At 43.9% G+C, this 7,396-nt stretch overlaps 1 long non-coding RNA gene across 1 annotated transcript; it reads left to right on the top strand.

Moving 5' to 3' along the window:
- Positions 1–4,711, top strand: LOC138441176 (uncharacterized). Its single transcript, XR_011257272.1, has 3 exons — positions 1–717; positions 844–1,053; positions 3,459–4,711. It is a non-coding gene; the product is annotated as an uncharacterized lncRNA (long non-coding RNA).
- The last annotated feature ends 2,685 nt before the right edge of the window (positions 4,712–7,396 follow it).

Below are 7,396 nucleotides of genomic sequence, written 5' to 3' on the forward strand. Positions count from 1 at the left end.
GAGGTAGGAAGGGACCAGACTAGAGCGGGAGCTTCTGGAAACCTTGTTAGTTCCCAAGGGTCAAGAGTCAAATGCTGCCAAGCGGAGCAGCAAAGATTATGAAATACGACCGGTTCTAGCCGGAGCAGGACTGCTAGTGACCTGAAGCCAGACTAAAGTGGGATGAGAAAGGGAGGCCAGAGCCAGCGGAGGGGAGAAGAGAGAGAGCCTCGCTGTAGACGCATGGAGATCTTTCTCTTACCAGGAGGAAAGACTACATGGCTTGCGGGCTGCCGAGAAAGAGCGAGAAAGGAAGGCTTGGAGCTCCAGGGGTGCGAAAAGAGAAAGATGCACAAAAGAGGGCGGAAGCATTAGGGCGGGACCCAGAGCCCAAGGGGAAGGCTAGCCCAGCCCAGTCCTCTTTTCTATCTCAAAACGATGGGGCAGGGCGCAATCTCTGGCTGGATTTGCGGCATGCCGGACATTACTAGATACTGCCGGCCCTTTCCGAGCGCGCCCCACTGCGTAAGATCACCTTTCCCCAGGCTACACCACCCTCTGCTTCCGAGGGCAGAGCGGATCGCGCGGCCCACGGTCTGGCCGCTGCTGATTGGCCCACGGGAGCCACCTGACCGAGCCGGCCAATCGGAGGCTCTCTCCCAAGGAATGGGGCCCCACGTGTGGGCCCTGGTGCAAAGCTGAGCTGCTGTGAGGCCCGGCGGCCATACGGACTGCGAGGTTAGAACAGTTCTCAGCCCCTGAGGAACTCAAGAGGAGGCCCAGCCTCCCCCAACCCCGCCAGATTCCTGCCTATCCGGCTACTACAACCCCCAAACCCTTTTGCTAAATTTCCTCTCTTGGCAGCTTCTGTGACTCAGCCGAGGTGTGTTCATCCTTGTCCCTCTGCCTTGACTGGTCCAAAGTGGTGATTTGGAGGAAGACAGACCTAAGTTCCAGTCATCGTGTGACCAATGGCAACTATTTAACATTGTTGAGCTTCATCTGTAAAACGGGACTCCTAATACCTACTGTGGTGTTTTTGTGAGGATTGTAAAGCCCAGCGCCTGGTATTTGGTGAGCTCCCCCAAAACATTGATTATATGTATTTTATACTATTGTCTATATTTCTACCTATCAGGAATTCACAATCCTCATTATACAGGGTCTTGTGTTAAGCTATTTTTTATTCCTGTCCTCTTATTAGAATGTAAACTGTCCACGGGAATGTGCCTATATGCCTTTTTAGTCTTCCAGCTCCATGGTCTCTTCACTTGGTCTGACAAGGGTAAATTTAACTTACATAAACAGTAGCAGGACAGAGTATACAAAATCAAGGAATTTATAGCACGGAGACTCTCAGCAGTTAGGTGGGGCTATTTATAATGCAACATTAATGTACTAGGGAAAAAAAAGTCTTAGAAGACTACCAGGTACCAGCTTTGTGAGCTCAGGCAGATCTTGACCTCTCTGAGCCTCAAGAGAACAATAATCATGACTGTAACAACTGCAGGACTAACCAGCTGCTAGATACTATGTGAAGCTCTTATTAGCTGTCCACAACCCCACTTGACAGAGAGGACACACAGGCACAGAGAGGTTCTGTAACTTGCCTGAGATCACACAGCTATTAAGTGGTAGAGTTGGGGGTTCAAACAAGGTCTTTGGGGTCTGAGTCTACACCCATAACTGCACTGTGTGCTACCTCTCAGGCACCAGCACAGGCAGTTGGCACACAGTACGAAACTATGGAGAGGGCCGGGCTAACAGGGCAAAGTCTTCTCATCTATGAACCAGCGGAGGCCAGTGTAGCTGAAGGGCAGAGAGGGAGGGGGAACAAGGTAGATGACGAGCCTGGACTTGCAGGCAGGTCCACATCTTTAAGATGTCTAGGCCGCAGTGAGGAGCTGGGGTTAGCACGGCAGAAGCATATGACTAGGTGTTCCAAGGGCGTTTTTTGGGGGAGGCCCACACTGCGAGGCTTGTGGGATCTTAGTTCCCCAACCGGAGATCAAACCTTCACCCCTTGCATTGGAAACACGGAGTTGTAACCACTAGACCACCAGGGAAGTCCCTTCACAGGCATTTATGACCCTTTTGTTGCCACAGACCTGGGATGCAGAAGGCAGCAGCAGTCTTTCTTCTACTATGGTTTAGCATCAGTCCCTGCCAGGATTGGAGATCCAGGGCCTATCATAGCCCTAAGTCCCCTGGCTGTCCCCCAGGGTCCCCTCCCTGGGCAGGACTAGAGATGTCACCACCTTGCCCCACCCCCCCCAACCCCCTTCCTCCTTTCTGGTCTCATAATTGTCTTAGGCTCATTAATATGACTAATTAGGTAGGCCTGAAGTCAATTGCATTCTCCTATCCTCCCACTATGTAAACCCTGAGATGCCTCATTATTTAAAGCCTCTGCAAGTCTCCCTGGGGCTTATTATGAACTCTAGACACATCAACTGACTCTCCAGGCAAGGGGCCCAGAATTCGGGGGAGCAGGGCAGGGCTCCTGTTGACCATTGAGCCTCAGTTGTTCATTTCATTGGTCCTGTCTTATCACTGACTTCTCTGGAAATTCCCTGGCAGTCTCCTCATACTCCCTGGGTTTTCTCACTGCCTGTCCTGCCCCTATCAAAGGCTTCTGGTCCCACCTCCTCTATGATGACTCTTGAGGTATTCTCTCTCACCTGGTTCTTCCTCTAGGTCTTCAAACCAAATGTATTTCCAGCCACTAGCATGACATGTGCTCCTGATGTCCTTCAGGCTCTCCAAACCTAACATGCCTGAACACCAACACCTGCCTTACTTCAAAGCATTCTTGTAAAAACATTAACCCAAGTGTAATCAAGCCTCTGCCCTTATATCCAGTTTACAGGAAATACAGGGGGGGATATGAACAGGTAATGAAGGAGCATCAGCCGAATGTAGAACATGGGGCCAGATAACTGGCCCAATCCCTGCAAAAGTCAATATTTCAGAAAAACAGGAGGTGGAGCATTCAAGGTTGTAAGAAACTTTTAAGAGCTGCAAGGACAAATGCAATATATGAAATTTGATTTGATTAATTCAGAAAAATCATCTATCAGAAACATTTGGTAGAAATTTGAATATGGAAAGAACTTTAGATATTAGGGAATTATAGGTGGTACTGTGATTATATAGGAGAATGCCCTCATACATTGGAGAAGTTTGCAGAGTCTTTAGGTGAGAAGTATCAGAATGTCTGTAACTCACTTTGAAATTATACAGAAAAGAAATATCTTTATCTCTGGGACTTCCCTGAGCATCCAGTGGTTAAGACTTAGCGCTTCCACTGCAGGGGGAATTTAATCCAGCACGTTGCATGTAGGGGAAAAGAAAATCTTTATCTCTGAAGCAAATATAACAAAAGTTTAACAGATACTCTAGGTGTATTGATTATATCTTTTTGTTTTGTATGTTTGAAAAATGTCACAATAAAATGTATATTTGAAAAATTAACATAGGGAGAAAAAGATGATGGTGCCCAGCTTCCTAATGCTGTTGCACAAGCCTATGGGCCGCAGGCCCTTCGGTGTAGAAGCCTTCAGAGGACATGTTTCTGCTGCGGACACACTCCAAGCAGCGATGGTATCTGCATTCCTAGCCTCTATGATCCGTCTTCAAGCTCTGTACATCTGCACTGATGTGAACCCCAAGGCAGCAGTGTGTACCCTGGAGAGAGCACACTGTAACAAAGTCCATATTCAACCAATTATTACAGATTTGGTTCCAAGCTTGCTACCAAGACTGAATGAAAAAGTTGATCTTCTGGTGTTTAATCCAAGGAGTCCCGGGATTGATAGAGGCAGCTTGGGCTGGTGGCAGAAACGGCAGTGAAGTGACGGACAGGTGCTTACCACTGGCTCCAGATCACCTTTTACCAAGAGGATTGTTCTATTTGGTTACCATTAAAGAAAACAATCCATAAGAAATTTTGAAAATAATGAAAACAAAAGGTTTACAAGGCATCACTGCACTTTCCAAGTAAGCAGGCTGGGAAATCCTGTCAGTCTGCAAGTTCACCAAGTCCTAATCTACAGTGTGTGCTACTTAAAGCCAAATGCATTTGGCATATTTTGAAACTGAAGTCATCTCTTAGTAAGTAAAATTGTCAGAAATTTGTCATCCAGAAAAAGGCAGACAAGTAAGAGTATTTCTTTTACCCAAGAATCAGGCCTATAGAAATATTTGCACAAATGCAAGTAAGTGTGTGTGTGTGTGTGTATATGCAATTTGAATTTTACATATTATATATATATATGAAGAGACTATATAATGACAAAGTTATACTTAATTATATGTGAAGAGGATATTCATTTCAGCATTACTTGTAATGGCAAAACAATGAAGTTAAGTGTCCATCAGCAAAGGAATTGGTAAAATAAATTACAGTATATTCATGTTACTGAATATGAGTGACATGTCCAACCATTAAACATGAGTCAGGTGGGTATATTACTGAACCAGAAGGGGTTCGTGGTGTACTACTGAGAAGTGAAAACAAGCAAGTTACAAAACAGTGTTAACCTATATATGTATATATTTTGAAACACTAACAAAGAAGGTTTGTGTGTATGTGTATATGAGAAATTCTCAAAAGGTCCATAACAGGTGGGAATAGAGGAGTTTTAAATTTTTTGTGTTGACATTTGTACAATGATAATGTATTCTATAATTAAACAAATTTTTTTATTAAAAAAAAACTGACATATATTTCCCCCCTTGTCCCAGCTGTATTCCTTATGTCTGCCATCTTAGTGGCTGATGCAGCCATCTCTCTAGCCTGGAAGTCTGGACCCTTGCTCTGGCTCTTCATACTCCGTCATGCTCCCATACAGTCTCCATGTCCTGCCCTTTCTACTTTCTGAAGCCATTCTTGGTCCATTTTTTTTTTTTTAATATTGAGGTATACCTGATATATAACATGTGTTAGTTTCAAGTATACAATGTAATAATTCAATATTTATACATGTTGTGAAATGATCACTACATCAGCCTAGTTAATATCCATCACCATATACAATTACAAAAATTTTTTTTCTTGGATGAAGATTTTAAAATCTACTCTCTCAGCAACTTTCAAACATGCAAAACAGTGTTATTAACTATAGTCATCATGCTATATATAACATCCCCCAGATTTAGTCCATGCTTTATCCCCATTTTCCTGCCATTGCTCTGGTAAAGACCATAGCTACCTTTTGACTCATGGTCCCAGCATCTTCCCAGGTATCTCTGCCTTCACACTCATCTTCCACATAGTCCCAGGTTCATGTTTTCTGATGTTGTATCTGATTGTGGCACTCCCCATGCCAGTGGAATTAAATTCCAGGCCTCAGAGCTCTTCATAGTCTGCTCCTGATGACTTCTTAAAATTCTCTCTCCCTTCAGCCACTCAACCAGATCCCATTACATTTCCTTCATACTCTTCAGAAATATCTTCTGAAAAGAAAAGGAAAAAAAAGATACAAAAGTATCTTCTAAGAACTGAGGCTTAAAACAAAAGTAACTAGAAAGCTATAAATTCAATCTGAGACACTGTTAAAAAAACAGAAAAATCTAATTCTTAAAAGCATGTTTGAAGGCCTTGCTGTTAAAAAAATTAAATCCATCCTATTAAACTGAGGTATTTAATTGAGAAAAACCTAATTTATTAGCTTCATCAAATGGGAAAGTATCCACATAAGAGAATGGGTATCAGTGGTTTGAAGGATAATCCTGGGGACAATAATGGAGCCCTTTTAAATTTTTTAAAATATTTGTTTATTCATGTATTTCTTTTTGGCTGCACTGGGTCTTTGTTCCGGCATGCAGGCTTTCTATACGTGCGAGTGGAGGCTGCTCTTATTGCAGTGCACAGGCTTCTCATTGAGGTGACTTCTCTTGTTGGGGAGCATGGGCTCTAGGGCCTGTGTGCTTCAGCAGTTGAGGCTCCTGGCTCTAGAGTGTGGGCTCAGAGTTGTAGCACTTGGGCTTAGTTGCCCTGAGGCATGTGAGATCCTTCTGAACCAGGGATCAAACTTGTGTCCCCTGCATTGTCAGGCAGATTCTTAACCACTAGACCACCAAGGAAGTTCCATGGAGCACCCTTAAGAAAGGCCATGTCACAAATGATCTGATAACACAAAGAAGGATAATTGAACAAATTAACATGAACATCAACAATTCTGAACCAAAAAAAGTGATTCAGGAGTCTACATTCAAATGTAAAGAAGTTTTAAAAATACCTTAATTAATTTATAGCACTTTTATTTTTCTGTTTATGAATGCACAAAAATGATATGTGAGTTTTTAAAACTATGAGTAAATCTAAAGGAGCTCCTTATGTAAGTTTAAAATTAAGAATATAAGGAATTAAGAAAAAAATCTTCCAAGATCTCCCAAAGATTCAAGAATATTACAAATCTACAGACGAAAATATGTAGCCAACAAGTCCAGAGATCAGCCAAAGTCACTGAGGGAGGCAGGGTTCATTTAATTCACTTCCACTCTCAAACTGGCCTCACGGCTTGCCTTTGCTCCTACCCCAACCATGTTGGCCTGTGATCTGCCTCAGGTCACTTTAGCCTTGAGAAGTGTCCCACAGGAGGTAACACTCCACACTAACCAATGTGTGCCCAGCGGTGGCTCGTATGTAGGGTTTAGGAAATGTTGCCTGAGGTCAGGGGCCCTGTGCTATGGCTTCTCCTCTGCTTCAGCCAGCCTGAGCCCCAAGGCCTTGACTTCACATGCATCACCCCTTGACCTTTTATCTGGTAGCCATTTCCCCCTAGAACCCTGGAGGGGATCCAATCATGAGTGGAGAGTGCCCACTTGTTAGGTCCAAGCCTGGGCTCTGGCCCCAAGGTCACTCAGCTGTCCTCTGCTTCCTTGAGCCTGCAAGCCCCTCCCTTCCCTCTCACTTCCTATCTCTGGAGAACACAGAGGTACTGGGTGGGACCTCTCTCAATTTCCTTCCCTTCCCACTTAAAACATAGCTGAGGCCCCTTGCCTTTCCCTGCATGTCTCAAATATTAAGGGGTTTCTCATCTGCTCTCTGGGGCACCCATCCCGCTATGGCCCCATTCAAATACCCTGTACCTCCTTGCACCTCCTTGATCTCTCATCATTATCGTACCCTCAACTTCCCCCTCCCAACTGACTTCTTCCCAAAACATTGTACTTATTCAGTGTTATTCATTCAATAAGACATTTAATAAGTTTCATTTGATTTACTCATTCAATCCACAAATATCTGTAAGCATCTACTCTGCACCAAGGCGCTGGCAACACAGCAGTGAATGAGTCCTAACTTCTTGGTATGTCTATTCTAGACAATGAGAAAGATGGAGGTATGGGACCAAAAAAAAAAAAAAATCAGGCAATTTAGACTATAATTTATAAGGGTGGGAGGGATAGATTG

The sequence above is a fragment of the Ovis canadensis genome, chromosome 5 (genome assembly GCF_042477335.2).
Source record: "Ovis canadensis isolate MfBH-ARS-UI-01 breed Bighorn chromosome 5, ARS-UI_OviCan_v2, whole genome shotgun sequence".
NCBI lineage: Eukaryota > Metazoa > Chordata > Mammalia > Artiodactyla > Bovidae > Ovis > Ovis canadensis.